Consider the following 16,006-nt stretch of genomic DNA (forward strand, 5'->3'; position numbering starts at 1 on the left):
GCAGACGGCAGAAGCAATTCAAAATTTAAAATACATCATAAAATTTCTTTCTACGATAAACTATAGCGTAAAATATGGAGTGTTCGGTGGTTTGTTTTATCTCGCAACATATATACGTAGCTGGGCGCAACACGACAGAAAATATAAGTTTACTGGTTAATATATTTGGCATCACGGAGGCCACAACAACCTCACAAGTACGCAGGTGGCGCTGTTGTTTTTCCTGCGTCTTCAACGTGCCGGTCGTCTGTGTGAGCTGCTTGATCGTGTGGTTTTGTGTTTGCTTTAATGAAATGGGACGTAGTTAGCGTGCACAAAAGTGCCAGAAGATACCTTGTGTTTCGTTGCAAACTCGCCGTATGCGTGGCGCGCCAGGCAAACATGGACCAACGAGTTTTGTGCCGTGGCCTTTGTGTCGGGTTGTCGTGGAAAGTTGGGTGGACATAGCAAAGAAATCATTTCTATTGGTAGCGTGCCTCAGATCGTCCACTACGCAGCGGCATGTATGCTGGGAGTAACATCGTCGACGCAGCACCGGCAACTTGGAGAGCGTCGTGCCATTGAAAAGGTAAGCAATCGTGCTTGCTAACTACACGTGTTGTGCGTACTCATCGTGTGTGCATAGGGTGCCTTGCGAACGTAGGAAAACAGTGACGCCTGTGCTTATGCATGTTGCGTGCTGGTTGTCAGAATTTAGTTTTGCAAATGTATGTTTGAAGTGTATGTGTACCTGAAAGTATGATCTCGGTATGATCTCGGCCTCGATGCGCAATTGAATATCCTGATGAGCGTTTTCTTACGATGAGGGGGGGGGGGAAGACATTACGTTCTGAAATAATCGTGGTCATCATGTGCACCTGTGCGTGCGCTCCCGCTTTTCTGCTGAAGTTGCATATAACGACCCATCAGTCTCTTCACCAATACTTACTGCAATTACGTTTCTTCGCTTATAAACTCTTCAACGTAGTAAATAATATCTGCTTACCAGGTTTTCGGTTTACGAGCAGTTTTAGGGGAAAGTAAGCAGTCACAGCTTCCATACTAGTAGAGCTGTCTTTTCAAGACAAGGGATGTTTCCATAACTTTGACGTATCTAAACATGATAGGGGAAAGTTGCTTAAACCAAGTCATGAAAGCAAACCCTAGAATTGTTATGTAAACAAACATTTCTTGTAATGTGCTGCTGCGTGCGTCTTCAAAATTTTACTTTGATGAAGGGGTCCCTATTATCATGACATTCATCAATGACTCGACCTTGTGCTCTGTTGCCACCTTGCATGTGTTCACAATATGACAGTTTTATTGTGCCAGTGCTATATATGTTGACACAGAATTCATTTTGTAGTGGTGAGGCCGTGACCCACAGCAGTGTCCACATGATGGTAGGGAACCTGTGGCCCTGGCTACAGCAGCACAGCGTGTAATCTGGATGTCACGTCAGGTATGTATGAAGTGTATGTGTACCTGAAAGTATGATCTCGGTATGATTTGTGTGTAAGCTAACAGACATATTACATAACGAAGCACTAAATAGGCTAAATATTTATGCAAGTATATTAAGCTTGCTGCTTGTTTGTGTTCGTAACATTATGCACAAATTATCATGTTCTATATAAAACTAAACCTAACATGTCCTAATGTTTAGTATTTTTTTTCTCTCTTTGATCACTTGGCTGCAAATTAAGTTTTATTTTTGCTTTGCATACAGTATATTTTACTTCTTATTTTGGTTTTATTGTTTTGAAACTGTTTCCGATGCTGTAGCTTTTATTTCTGTATTTTTTTCTCTTTTTATGCTACATGCATGTGCAGTTTTTGTGCATGTTAGTATTCGAAGTGTAGTGTGTCAAATATGCCACAGGTCTAAGCATACAGCGTGCATACCTTTGTTTAACATTGCTATTTACAATTATTTCTGTCTTGTTCTCAGAATAATTGCCACTGGCAAATACACCTTTGATGAGCTTGAATTTCTCTGAAACTGAAATATGGAGGTGCAGCCGTGTGACAGCTGAAGTACTCCAGCAATGTCAAAGCTAGCTTGCACCCGCTATTACTACAGTATGCCGACGGATACCCATCACTGTTTTTGTACATTTTCTGAGAACCACCCGTGTCCACTAGGTCAAATTTGTAGTGTCCTTTTGAGCATACCGGTCAGTTCATTTAACTTTTCAGGACAAAATTTACACAGGCAGGCTGCAGAGGCCAGTGGGGCCCTGGACTGAGGGCTTTGAACACCGCTCCTTAACACATTTTCCAGTCAAATGAAGTTTCTATATATGTATACACAGGGAGGGGAAGGGAAATATACAACTTGACCTCGGCTAACAACTGGCATTTTGATGGAAGGATTAAATAAAGTAAGACTGGATGTGTGCTTGCATTAAAACAGTATTTGCATAGAAAAAAGTAAGCAGACATAGACTAATTTCTATCCCTTTTTATCTACGAAGGATGGCCTTTTTCACGCATTAATAATGGGTCTGGCTCACACATGCGTTATTTATGCGGTATGCCTCACTGATTTCTCGTGTCAATTTTCCACTGTGGGTGACAATAGGTGAACGATCTTATCTGGCCTGAAGTCCTATGGCGGCAATGCACGACCGCATTGGGGAGGCTGAGGTTCAGGGCAAGAGCCTTTATGGAAAGGGCAGTAACAGGCACAAGAAGGACCCAGTGAAGGAGGGATTGGATCCAGTTCATCTGAATGCTGTAATTGGTATGTATTATTTTCATTGTGAAGACTGAATAATATTGCATGGGAAAGTTGTACTTTCGGGCAGTGTAGCGTACTTTCATAATTTCTGTAGATGAGGCTCACAAGCGGAAACCACCTTTGCACTCTCATGAAGGAAAGCCACCATTTGTGTGGGTCATTCCACGCCAACTGTCCCAAAATCATCAGCCCTTGCTAAATTGTCGAGTTGCCATGGTCCATTGATCCTTGGCGAAGTCCTGAACGAGCACCCCTTCCCTAACTGGTTGTGTTTGTGAGAACTGTCGAAGGGCAGACATGGCTCACTGATAGCTATTTGTAATGATACATTTTTCTTTCTATCATGTGTGGGCAGCTGATGGTGAATAGAAAATGTTTATGGTGGAAATTTTGTCATCGCAGCATTTGTTGTAGTGTGGTGCGGCTGTAACTAGCTTTAATATTCGTGATGTATACGCACAATTTTACCTGAGCTGCCTCAGTGCACACAATGTGCAGGAATGAGGATTTTAATGTATTCCTTATGAACCATCCCACCTCTATTTGGAATGATATGCCTCTCTACACTCAGCAGTAATTTTAATTATTCGAAATAAACAGCCCCGGTGTTTCTTGCAGAAATCTGGAATAGTTGGATGCAATGACTTAAACAGTTTTGTGGGAAAATGTGTGTTGATGTTTGTTGTATACACCTCTTTGAGTGTTCATACAAAAAAGCGTGCTGGCAAGACCAAGTGTAGCCAAACCGCAATATTGCATTCTATAACTGCATAGTTGTGCCCTCAATTTTGGTGGAGTGAAACTCTCCTGCATTTTAGCGCAGTGCACATCAATCCAGTTTCTTAACTTAAAGATTTCTTTTGCTTAAAACAAAAAGTACCTTTCTTAAATTTCTTATTCAAATAGTCTTGTCATTCTCTGTGATGATTGCCATAAGCTCGAGGACAAAAATTACGGCGCGAAGCAGACGAGGACGAGGTTAGACAAAGAATGACATATAGGGGCGCCAACATCCAGCTGTTTATTCGGCAGAAAACACGCTGTTTTATACATCACACTGTGCAAAGTAGTCATAGTAAAGATAAACGAACAGGAGTGAAGGGATCCAACAAGGGCTCGTGAGGCAGTGATCATCACAGTAGAGAGGAATGCAAAGGTAACAGCAGGAACCTAAACTGAACTATCAGGCAAGCGCATAGGAACACGAGTCCATTACAGGCTCAAATCACACAACCAGAGCACCTGCAGTGCCCGCCCGTGTTGCTGTTGACCACCAACCAGTGCTCTCTTGCACGATCGTTGAAGCATCGTCCTATTTGTCCAATACACATGCTGGTGGTCAACAGCAACACGGGCGGGCACTGCAGGTGCTGTGGTTGTGTGCCACAACTGGAGCAAATGCCCTTTCTAAGGAAAGCAAGAAACCGCACTGAAATGGAAATAATCGAGGCGTTCTTAATAAATAGAGCAGGCAGTCAGTGTGTTAGCACGCAGTCAATAATATTAAGTGACAAAGAATTGTCGTTCTTAATGATAGCCTGTAATCACCGCCAAGATTAGAACATGCAGCTGTCGTGTTTGTATGCCACTTGATTTGAGCCTGTAATGGACGCGTGTTCCTATGTGCTTGCCTGACGGTTCAGTTTAGGTCCCTGCTGTAACCTTTGCATTCCTCTCTACTGTGATGATCACTGCCTCACGAGCACTTGTTGGATCCCTTCACTCCTGTTCGTTTATTTTTACTATGATTACTTTGGACGGTGTCATGTATAAAACGGCGTGTTTTCTGCCGAATAAACAGTTGGAAGTTGGCGCCTGTAATGTCATTCCTTGTCTAACTTCGTCCTCGTCTGCTTAGCACAGTACTTTTTGTCCTGAAGTCATGAACCAAGTAGCTGCTACAGTGCTCTATTAGCACCTAAACTTTGGTAAAAATACTACTATATTTATATACAGGGTGTTTTATTTTAGCTGCATCAAATTAAAAACAATGCCTGTGGCAGATAACACAGTTCTAATCCTTGATCTAAACTACTCGATGAGGTGGCCATTACTTACGTAAGAAATCAAAATGCTTAATTGAATATTTAACCAAATTACAATAAATAACTTTAATTAATTATTTACGGCACATATCTTAATCTACAAACTGTAGCTAATGAGTTTCCAAGGTGTATCCACTTCGAACAAATTTTCTGGGCTGCGCTAGTTTCAAGATATTAACTTTCAAAGTGTCTGACGAAATGCATTAGTGTTCCAGTTACTTTTGTGCTTCAATGCAGAAAACAGCGTTTTCTTTAAAAAGTTAACTGGAACGCCCATTCATTTCGTCGGACACTTTGAAAATTATCTCGAAACTGGTTCAGTCCCAAAAATTCGTTCCAAGTGGATCGACTTGCGAACCTGCGGGCTATAATTCGTATATATAAATATGTGCTGTATTGGAATTAATTAAAATGTTAATTAGCATAATTATTTTAATTTTTCAATTAGGCATTTTGATTTCTCATGGAAGTAATGGCTGTCTAATTGAGTAGTTTAGGTCAAATATTGGAATTGTGCTATCTGCCACAGGCAATTTTGAAAATTTTGGTGCAGCTAAACTAAAACAAACTGTATAGCGCATTGTTTACTGGGGCCTATGCAAAATATTGTTCGTAAAGAAATGAAATTTTAGCTATACATTTTTCTGTAAATAGTGTCTAGAAAGGTGCTGCAATTTTATAATTATTTGCTAGTAAATGTTAGCAATGACCAAAATAAGTGCACAGTAAGTAGAAAAGTGTAAATGTAATTAGAACAGCATTACAATACATTTTTTAAAAAAGGTGTAATTTACAACACACTTCATGTGTGCACATCCACTCAATTAGCTCGTATTGCACGCTACTATCCATTGCTGTGCCTCTTGGTCCATTATCGCACACCCCTTGCTTTTTCAGGGCTGCGCAAGTGGACCCACACACACAGTGGCTATACACGCACCTGGTCATTCACAAACATATGCACACACTAGCAGGTCGTTCGGGAATTTTGCCATGCGCCATTCCTCTTCCCGTTAAGGCACTCCGCACGTCTGACCACCAGGGGACACACTCTCGCTACCTTCGTGTGCACAGCCATAAATAATGGCGGCACCATGCATCTGACATTGGTTGAAGTTCAGCATCTGTTCGTTCACGTTCCACCGAATGATATAGAAAGTTAGTATTGTTCTGCTAGTGTGCTACAATGCTATGCTAAATTTTCATCTTGTTTCTTGCAGGTTACATCCTCCAGCAAGTTCAGGACGACAAATGTGCAGCTCAAAAGCAGCCTGTCCTCCATGCTAAGCAGGGAGATTAAGTAGCCTGGAAAGCAGGTGGTCCTGTAAATACAGGGTGTTTTTTTTAGCTGCACCAAATTTTTAAAATTAGAAAAATATATACCTTGGTCACGTTAGCTTTACCATTCGAGTGTACGGATTGGCGGCCTCTAGATACAGAGCAATTTAGTCACTTAAGTGTGTAATTAGTGAAGTTAAGCTAATTAACTTTCTAATTATCAACTATAGGTGGCTACAGCAAATGAGTACTTTGGGGCCCGTCGTCGACACTACCTATCCCAACGATGAAATTTTGAATAGCGGAGTTCATGTGGGAGCTACACGAGCAATTAGTTCCCTTTGGCAAGCTTCTTGAAACCGAATTAGGCCGCAAAAAGAGCGTCTGTGTCGTCGATGTCACCGCCCCCCTGCCTTTCGTAACATCTCCGAGGTAAGCGCCAGTCCGGCCCCGCGAGCAGCTTGCATTATTTCCTTGCTATCTGCGGCGTTCGCAGTCGACGCTACAGACTGATATGATGCCGTGCCTGCAGTATCTAAAAGCCCAATTTAAGGAGCAGGGTTGGCGCTACAGCGCAACATGATGCCCAACAGAATGACGAAGTAAATTTGGCGGCCCACCGTCATTGAAGCGCTAGGCCACCGCTGCAGACAGCCAGGAAATAATGCAAGCTGCTCGTTGGGCTGGACCGGCGGAGACGTGACGAAAGGCGGGGGGGGGGGGGGGGGGCGACGACACAGACGCTCTTTTTGCGGCCAGTTTCGGTTTCAAGGAGCCTGCCAAGGGGAACTAATTGTTCGCGTAGCTCCCACATGAACTCCGCTATTCAAAATTTGACTGTTGGGATAGGTAGTACTCATTTGTACTCAGTACTCATTTGCTGTAGCTACCTATTGTTGATAATTAGAAAATTAATTAGTGTAACTTCGGTAATTATGCATGTAAGTGCTGAAATTGCTATGTATCTAGAGGCTGCCAATCCGTACACTTGAATGGTAAAGATAACGTGACCAAGATTCACATCTTTCTAATTTCAAAAATTTGGTGCAACTAAAAAGAACACCCCGTATGTGCTATCTAGTCATGTTTGCGATTTCTATGTCAGCACATTCTTAAATAAATATGAACCAACTCAACTATATATACATCTGCTCATTTATTACCCTGTTTAATTTATAGCTGGCTCAACAATGCAGCATTTGTATCCAAATGCCTGCATCGCTAGGCATCCAAGATTGATGGGCATGGGTAGACTCGCATATATAGAACGATGGATAGCCACTCATTGCCAGAAATGGTCTGCTGGAGTTTACATTACAACTCTTTGTAGTGACCATACTTTCATGTTGATAATTTGTGCCATGCAAATTGAGGAATGTTAATGTAGTGCATAGAAAGCCAAGTGTGCAGGCATTCAGAAGGGTTACTAATGCACTGTGTTAGAATAGCAATGAACCAAAAAAATATCTATTGACCTGTGTACTGCAAACATTCGCTTGCATGACCAGCAATAGAGATATCTGCATTGCGGCCTTTAATGTCAACCTAATGTTAACGTTCAATTGCATGTCATTAGGAAACGCATCAGAAGCTCATGCGTCAGGTGCACATCAGAAACTCGTACGTCAGATGCACATCAGAAACTCATGCGTCAGGTGCACATCAGAAACTCATGCGTCAGGTGCACATCAGAAACTCATGCATCAGGTACTCTATAGAAATACGGTGGCCAATTTGTAATAGACTCACATTAGGAATACATCAGAAAGCGCATTAGACAGTCATTAGCCACTCAAATGATTCTGTTGCATAAAGACATCAGCCTCTCTATAGAAAGACATTAAATTTTTTCATAAGGGTGCGCCGCTTGCCAGTCGGGCAAAGAAAAGGCCTGTCGAACTTCCTCCCGGACGACATCAGCGACAGAAGCCACCGCTGGTGCCATGGGAGCAATTCCGAGCTGCCGGATCTCCTCTCGCACAATCTCTCTGATAACTTCACGCAGAGATGTGCCGCCGCCCTCAGGTAGCAGTGAAGCATTTGTTGGCGAGTTCGCGCGATCGTATTGGCGGTACCGCTGCTGCAGTGCCCGTTCGATAGCGGTAGCCTCCTTGGTAAATTCAGCCACTGTCGTCGGTGGATTCCTCACGAGTCCGGCAAACAGCTGCTCCTTCACTCCCCGCAAGAGATAGCGCCACTTCTTTTCTTCGCCCATCTCAGGATCTGCTCTGTGGAAAAGGCGGGCCATATCTTCTGCAAACATGGCAACGGTCTCATTTGGCTTCTGAACACGAGATTCAAGAAGGCGCTGCGCATTGTCTTTTCTGTCGCTGCTAGTGAATGTGTCTAGCAGCTGGGTGCGGAAGGCATCCCATGTGGTCAGGCTCCTCTCCCGGTTCACAAACCATGTCCGCGCACTGTCTCGAAGAGCAAAATAGACATAAGACAGCTTTTGCCGGGAGCCCCATTCATTATGACTGGCGACACGCTCGAACTGGTCCAGCCAATCTTGGACATCTTCAATGGCGTCACCATGAAAACTTTCTGGGACCATAGGATGCTGTAGCGTCACCTGCGATGGAGTTGCAGTGGCCATGGCGGTAGTACTTTGACGCCGTCCGGCATGATCCTGAAAGGGGTTGAACTCGGGCGTCAGGCCTAGCAGGCAGCGGCTGTACCGGTGAACAGGAGTTTCGACGAGCGAAGGCGATTCCGCGTTCGATGGATGGCTCCGCGAAGGGGTGCTAAGCATGCGGCAATCCTACCCCGCACCTCCACCAGTGTCACGACCTCGCAGGAGACGTGGAAGCCGGCGTACAGCACGTATAAAAGCACTTTATATAAGCAGCAAACGCAACGTCGTTGTCGTCTCTGTTTTTCTACCCGCGCGCTACTTCAGCGTCGTTTCCATGGCCGGGCACATACCCGCGGCGACGATATAGCATGTGGCAATATTTACAAAGATTGCACAGCCACCTTGGTTCTCCCCAAGAAAAGTAGAAAGATACCTATCAAGAAAGGGGTCAGGTAAGGAGACACAATCTCTCTAATGCTATGCACTGCATGCTTAGAAGAAATATTCAAGCTGTTCGACCGGGCGGTCCAGAGGGCTCACGAAAGGGTGGAGGCTCACGGGCTTCCCGTCCCAACGTGGGTGCGGCCCGCGACCCCTGCCAACCACTAAACCAAGAGTGGGTGGGGAGGGGTTTCTCAGGATTCAATAAAGTTATTTCCTCCTCCTCCTCTTAGACTGGGAAGGCTTAGGAGTGAGGATCAACTAAGAATATCTCAGCAACTTTGGGTTTGCAGATGACATTGTCTTACTCAGCAACAATGGGGACGAATTACAACAAATGATTATGATTGAGGACCTTAACCGAGGAAGAGTGTTGTTGAAGATGAATATGCAGAATACAAACAATTTTCCCATAGCCTGGCAATGGAACAAGAATTCAGGATCGCCAGTCAGCCTCAAGAGTCTGTAAAGGAGTACGTTCATCTAGGTCAATTACTTACAGGGGACCCTGATCATGACAAAGAAATTTACAGAAGGATAAAATTGGGTTGGAGTGCATACGGCGGGCATTACCAAATCTTGTCTGGGAGCTTACCACTGTCGTTGAAAAGAAAAGTGTACAATCATTGCATTTTAATAGTGCTAACATACGGGGCAGAAACTTGGAGGTTAACAAAGAAGCTCCAGAACAAGTTAAGGACCGCACAAAGAGTGAAGGAACGAAAAATGTTAGGCCTAACGTTAAGAGACAGGAAGAGAGCGGTGTGGATTAGAGAACAAACGGAGATAGCCGATATTCTAGTTGACATTAAGCGGAAGAAATGGAGCAGGGCAGGCCATGTAATGCGCAGGATGGATAACCGATGGACCATTAGAGTTAGAGAATGGATACCAAGAGAAGGGAAGCGTAGTCGAGGACGGCAGAAAACTAGGTGGAATCAGCAAGCACAAGAGAGGGGTAATTGAAGATCACAGTGAGGGGCCTTCGTCCTGCAGTGGACCTCAATATAGGCTGATGATGATGATGCTGATTAGGCATTTTAACAAGTGTCAAATGAATATAAGGGAAACACGGGGAATGCGGGATATGGAAATTCAAGACGATGAGCAACACGAGAACCAGATGATAGCAGGAGCCAACGTTTCGACAAGTGGACTTGTCTTCTTCAAGGTGACATATGCTCTCCTCGGCACAGTATATATAGGTAGGGTTCTTCTGAAGGTGAGAGAAGGTAATGCGGGTAGGTGAGGTAACGAGCGACAGTATGTTTGCCTGCGAGGGTGTAGAATTGAAAAGAAAGTTCATGCGCTACTGATAGTCGGTGGAGGATTTTGAGGCAGCGCCATATGTTAGCCGGTTGACGTGTCAGTGTAGGTTCGTCTTTTCGCGGAAGGGACCTGGACTACGGGCAGGGGTGGTATCTCCTTCGTTGGATTTTAAAGAACCATCGTATCTGACAGAGAGAATAAAAGTAGCGGCGCAAAAATGGTGCTCATAAAAAAAGCAGAAAAAAAGGGTAGATGGGCAAATATATAAATAAAAGAATGAAAGGAATGAGTGAAAGCAAAGGGAGGTAGGAATATTATTGACAATTGAACAACAAAAAGAAAGAACATTCAACTCAATGAAAAACAACTAAGAGCTGTTGCCTATGCTTTGAAGTTTAGCTTAGTGACGCGTGTGCTCTAGGCAGACGCGTCAGGCAGACTCTAGGCAGACTTGTGCATGTTGTACACATGAAGCCGTATGTGAGCGAATGACTATGGGAGAGAGCCTCAATTCCGCAAGAGCATCGGAGGGATCCTCTTTAGAGAGGGACAAATGACGCATGTGCTCTGGGCAGACTACAACGACGATGGGGCATTAACAGACTCCTCTAGTGGATCAGCGAGATTCTTCGAGGACGAAGACGACGTGTCTCTGTTTTGTTTTGTTTGAACTGCTGTTCTTGAAGAACGTCTCCCTGTCTTCTGTTCGCGTTGTACCGCGACAATAGCCAATAGATTCTAAAGCGCCCTTCATGCCTATTGGTTGCAATGTCTTATGGATGACGTACGATTGTTTATATTTTCTGTCTCGTGCAGGACAGAAATTTGACTGTAGTATGTAGAGTTTAAGTTCATCAAAGTTCTCACCTGGTTGGTAGAAATGCTCGGCGATGGCTTCGGAAAGCTTTTTAGCAATGTCCGCGCCATGTCCGTTTAATCTGATGTTCACTGATTGTTCCGTTCCGCCGATATATTGCTTTGATATATTGCTTCATACAGAAGAAACACTGAAGCGTATAAATTAGATATGAGGAATAAAATAAGCGTGTCACACGATTATGAATACATTCGAGTTAATTAGTGAGCCACGTGTGGTGCCGGTGTCTAATTGCTGATGAACTCTATAGTTTTGCCTGAAGGATTGATTTGTGTGCAAGAAATTTGACATCCTTACCCGCATGCCGAAAATAGCGCTTCAAGAAACAGTTTTTGGTTAACTGATTGATTAAGGTTACTAACATGCGCGTTACATATCATGTGAAGAGTAAGTGTGACCTAAGTGTTTGAACGGTGCTACTTTCTCTAGGAGATTCTTGACAATCTTATAGCTAACATTAAACATTGTTGACAGTGGATAAGTGACATAATGTAACACTTAGACAAATTAAGCATCGCTAAGAACACGTCCCACCATTGTTGAATGAGGTCAAGGTTGCTGGAGGGTAGCTAGGTCGGAGATGTCCGAGTTGCCTAGGAGCCTTGGGTTCTTATGGTCGCTGTATCAGTGAGGCCCAGACAGGGTCTATCCTTGTAAGGAGCTAAAGTAGGTCGGTGTACTCACGAGAGCTCAGAGACACTATCGCGAACGTGAAAGGCTGTTTGCCACGTGAGGAGTTCGGCGGCATTGAGATCGCTATTTCTCATGCACCACGGATTTCAGAAGATACGAGACACAGACACATTTGCACACAGGACACCTTTTTATTTCAACTGGAAATGTCAGAAAGAACACTCTACATGGGATAAGTGATCAAAAATTACGTGCTATCACGTAATGAATTGAGTTCTGAGCATACGGCGAGTCATCACCATCGGAATGTTTAAAATTATGCTACTGGTGTATGCATAGGCCCAAATCACATACATGTTTGATAAATTGCACACGATATTTAACAGCTTCATTGATTTTCCTAAACTTTATATGTTTGGTATTCTCCATTATTGACCAGATTTTGTGTGCTGGAGGACGCTTCAGATTCTATAGCACACAATTCTCTCCGTTAAGTTAAAGCCAATGCGCCAACATTTGTCCTGCATAATAAAACAGTCAATCATAAAATAAAACCGTTACATAGCTGGGTCATATCCGCTCACTGGTATCTTTACAGCACACATATCTTTTAAAAATAGCCTAGGCAAATCAATACATTCGGTGGTTTTCATAAATCTATTATATTTCTGATGACCCATTTTGGGCCACTGCTTTCAAGTAGTTGTAAATAGACCAACAAAGTAAAACATAGGTTACCAATTTTTATACAACTCTTTATGTTCACTAAGAATGTCTATGCATATCTACCTGAGCTTTGGTTTTCCATACTACGGCTCGACCGCAGTGAGAAGTAGTGGTTTACTTTAAATTATCTTAAACCCAATCTCAACGCCACGTCATCCAAATGCCGGGCAATATCTGGCGCCTGTCCCACAAAACACCACATCGTCATGAAAATGTGACAAACTGACCCTTCACACCATTGAATATACCGCAGTAAGAATTTCTATAATTCCAAAAGTCCGAACTCTTCTTACGCATGTTTAACAGTCATGTCATATATACTTGGTGCTCTGGTATGCAAAAAAGCCACCCTTAACTTTTTAGTATTTAAGACTGATGATATACGTCAAATATCGCTTCTAACCTCACCAGATGCTCAGGACATTTTCAATTTACAGATACCATACAATCAAAAAAGATGTTCCTTATATTTCAAACATGCTTGCTATGGCACTCATTTGCCAAATTTCTCCAGCTACATTTAAGTTCTCCTTATGCTTGGTAACCAAATCGAGTAACTAACATTCCGTGTACGCTGCCATCAACTTGAAGCACTGGTGATTATAGCACGAGGTGCAATAAGTGAAAAATTCGCAATATATTTTTATCACGATGTAAAAATGTTTACCAGGGCATGTTAAAAGCGACTCATTGCGAATACTCACAGAGAGGGGATAAACATCGCATGAGAATAAAATTCTGATCAACACTGTGCATGAATTTACACTTGGCGTCACAATTGACGTCAGATAGGACAGAAATAACAGAATTTTACACATTGCCTACAATGTTAATACATTTCAATAACTCCTTTTTGTAAAGATTTATTTGACGTGTGTTCTAAGACATGGTATGAATCAGCATAATTTGTACTGCCTTCGTTGCAATTTGCTCCAACTTTTTTGTTTATTGTTGGTAATTATGTATTTTTTAACGAGGTTGGAGCACATGCCAAGAGGCCTTTTTTGAAAAAAAAAACATTTATCGGCCAAACATTCACTATCGCTTTTCTCATAACACTAAGTATTTCCGAGAAATGTTTACACATCTATAACTGAGATATACGTTTTCATTCTAACGCTCGGGCAATAATATTGAACATGACGCATCAAACACACTGAACTCGGAATTGCCTGAAGTACGTTCTCAACACAAAGTGCCCCAAGAAACTAGTTTAAATAAATGCTGTTCACAGAAACAATCTCTATCATAGATACAATCTCTAGGAAATCCTATGTACAAAATATAGATTTACAAGATTTAAAGATGTACAAAATAAAGAACGCAGTTTGTTTTCTCACATTGAAAACAGACATCCCTATCTGTGAACCCTAAGGGCAACATATACACCTGAATTTTTTTATTCCAGGAAAGCATAGGGAAAATTTTTTATTGATTTTAGATGAGGTGTAGAAAAGATAAAATAAATAGAAATGAATGTGGATGAAAAAGCTAATTGCCCCTTGTGCGAGCCATATTTATTGCTTGGAGCACCATTAACAGCTTGGAATTTAGGAATAATGGACTGTCTGACCAAATGTTCCACTAAATGCGCTGAGGGTGCTTTGCAATTTTCCAGATAGCACGATACCAAAACTGCTTTGTATTCAGCCATATTTGCTGTGATGGTTTAGCTAAATCATTCATGCTCCCGTAAAGCTGCTTTTCTGGAAAGTTACAAGGTCTAACTATTAAACATGTCTGGTGTTATGTACTAATAATGAATCCACAAGGAGCAGTAAGTGACTACGCTCATTACAACATTGTCACACTGTCAATGTGTTACCCATGAGCACTTATTACATGTGTTCAGTGCGAAGAGATATATAAAGCGTAACCAGTGCGAGCATTCTTTTTTCGTAAGCGCACACATATTATAAATCCTCGAAACCCGTAACACATCAAACATACATTAAAAATACACTCAAATATAACATACATAAGACGCTCTCACTCCTTAAACTAAGTGAAAGAAAATGTCACTTCACATAGAAATGGTGTAGTGCGGTTTACCAGGATGTCGCCGGAACGAGTTTTCACAGCCATACAATGTACGCTGTGGGTGAAAGCACTTCACAGCAAAAGCACAGTAGAGTGCAAAAATCGAACTGGTTGTAGTTGAATCCCGAGGAGAACAAGACGAGAACCGAGAGGTTGCATACAGTTCACCGCTTTACTCCAAGAGGTCGAGCAGAAGTTTAATCCAGGAGCACCCTACCTAAAAACAGTTCGTACGGGTCCAGAAGGCAGCTTCTTGCGCCCCTTTGGTCTTGCGTCGCTGGCCTGGCATCGCCACCTTGGTTCAGCAAGGATCCATGGCGCCACTGTACCGTTTTTGTGTGTCTACATAGTTTGCTATGCATTTCATCGAGCGTGTTCGTACCTTTTTCATCTTCATTCTTGTTTTATGTATTGCATCGCATCTGCACCCGTAGCTCATGAAAAAACCCCTCCCTTTTGTTTCAAAGGGAACACACGATGGTCATCATCATATCAGCAGGGTTCACGCTAACAGTCTTAATAACACAGACACATTGTAGGTAAAAAGGAGACAGTATGTCTAAGTTCACTAAATGCGGTAGAATATTTTGTTATCAATATATTATTCCGGCTAACCGTTTCTCATGTCTTCTATTTGCAAAAGCGCTGCTCTTTCAGCAAAGTTTTGAGGCCACTTGGCTAATCACGAATTTTCGAATACAAATAGAGGGATCACATGTCCATATGAGTTCTCAACAGTTTCAAAAAACAGAGCAAAGACAAATTTGCATTTACATTACATTCTTTACAGTGTCTGCCAGGACAACATATTATTTCAAGAGATTTGCAAGCGATATCACTATCACGTATGAGCTACAACGCACGACCGCTTTGCCACGCTCTTGCGCGTTCTAGATCATTCTAACCGCGAAAGTACCTCTGGAACAAATATATTCTGAACAGAGTAAGCGCATGACTCGTCACGCACTTTTTGACGGCCCTGCTGTGCCTACTTGAGCATATCTACTCGGGTATTTGAGGTTATTTAGAGGATCATTAAAATTAGGCATACATGTGCATTCACGCAGCGCCCACTCTTCCCAAAAGGTGAGCTTTCGTGGGCATCATAATGATGAAAAGCATGCCTGGATTGCAGATTCCAATGCAGTCCTCAAAGTGTGTCACCATTGTGGTGTTTAGGCGCACATTAGTTGTTAATAGTAATAATTATAACACATCCTAAAATTCTTCAATCCTTTTTATTAAGAACCGTAACAAGTCCGCAAACTTTCTATCGATATGGTTATGCATTGCGAATTTTATAAGAATGCGATTAGAATTCTTTGCCTATTTCATGCGTTTTGTGCCTACCTGCCCATATATATATATATATATATATATATATATATATATATCTTTCT

The 16,006-nt window shown here is 42.5% G+C and overlaps 1 long non-coding RNA gene across 1 annotated transcript; it reads left to right on the top strand.

The window, feature by feature from the left end:
- The first annotated feature begins 211 nt into the window (after positions 1–211).
- Positions 212–7,901, top strand: LOC119455012 (uncharacterized). The gene is made up of 4 exons (XR_005192720.2): positions 212–568; positions 1,346–1,441; positions 2,564–2,725; positions 5,988–7,901. It is a non-coding gene; the product is annotated as an uncharacterized LOC119455012 (long non-coding RNA).
- The last annotated feature ends 8,105 nt before the right edge of the window (positions 7,902–16,006 follow it).

The sequence above is a fragment of the Dermacentor silvarum genome, chromosome 6 (genome assembly GCF_013339745.2).
Source record: "Dermacentor silvarum isolate Dsil-2018 chromosome 6, BIME_Dsil_1.4, whole genome shotgun sequence".
NCBI classification, from domain to species: domain Eukaryota; kingdom Metazoa; phylum Arthropoda; class Arachnida; order Ixodida; family Ixodidae; genus Dermacentor; species Dermacentor silvarum.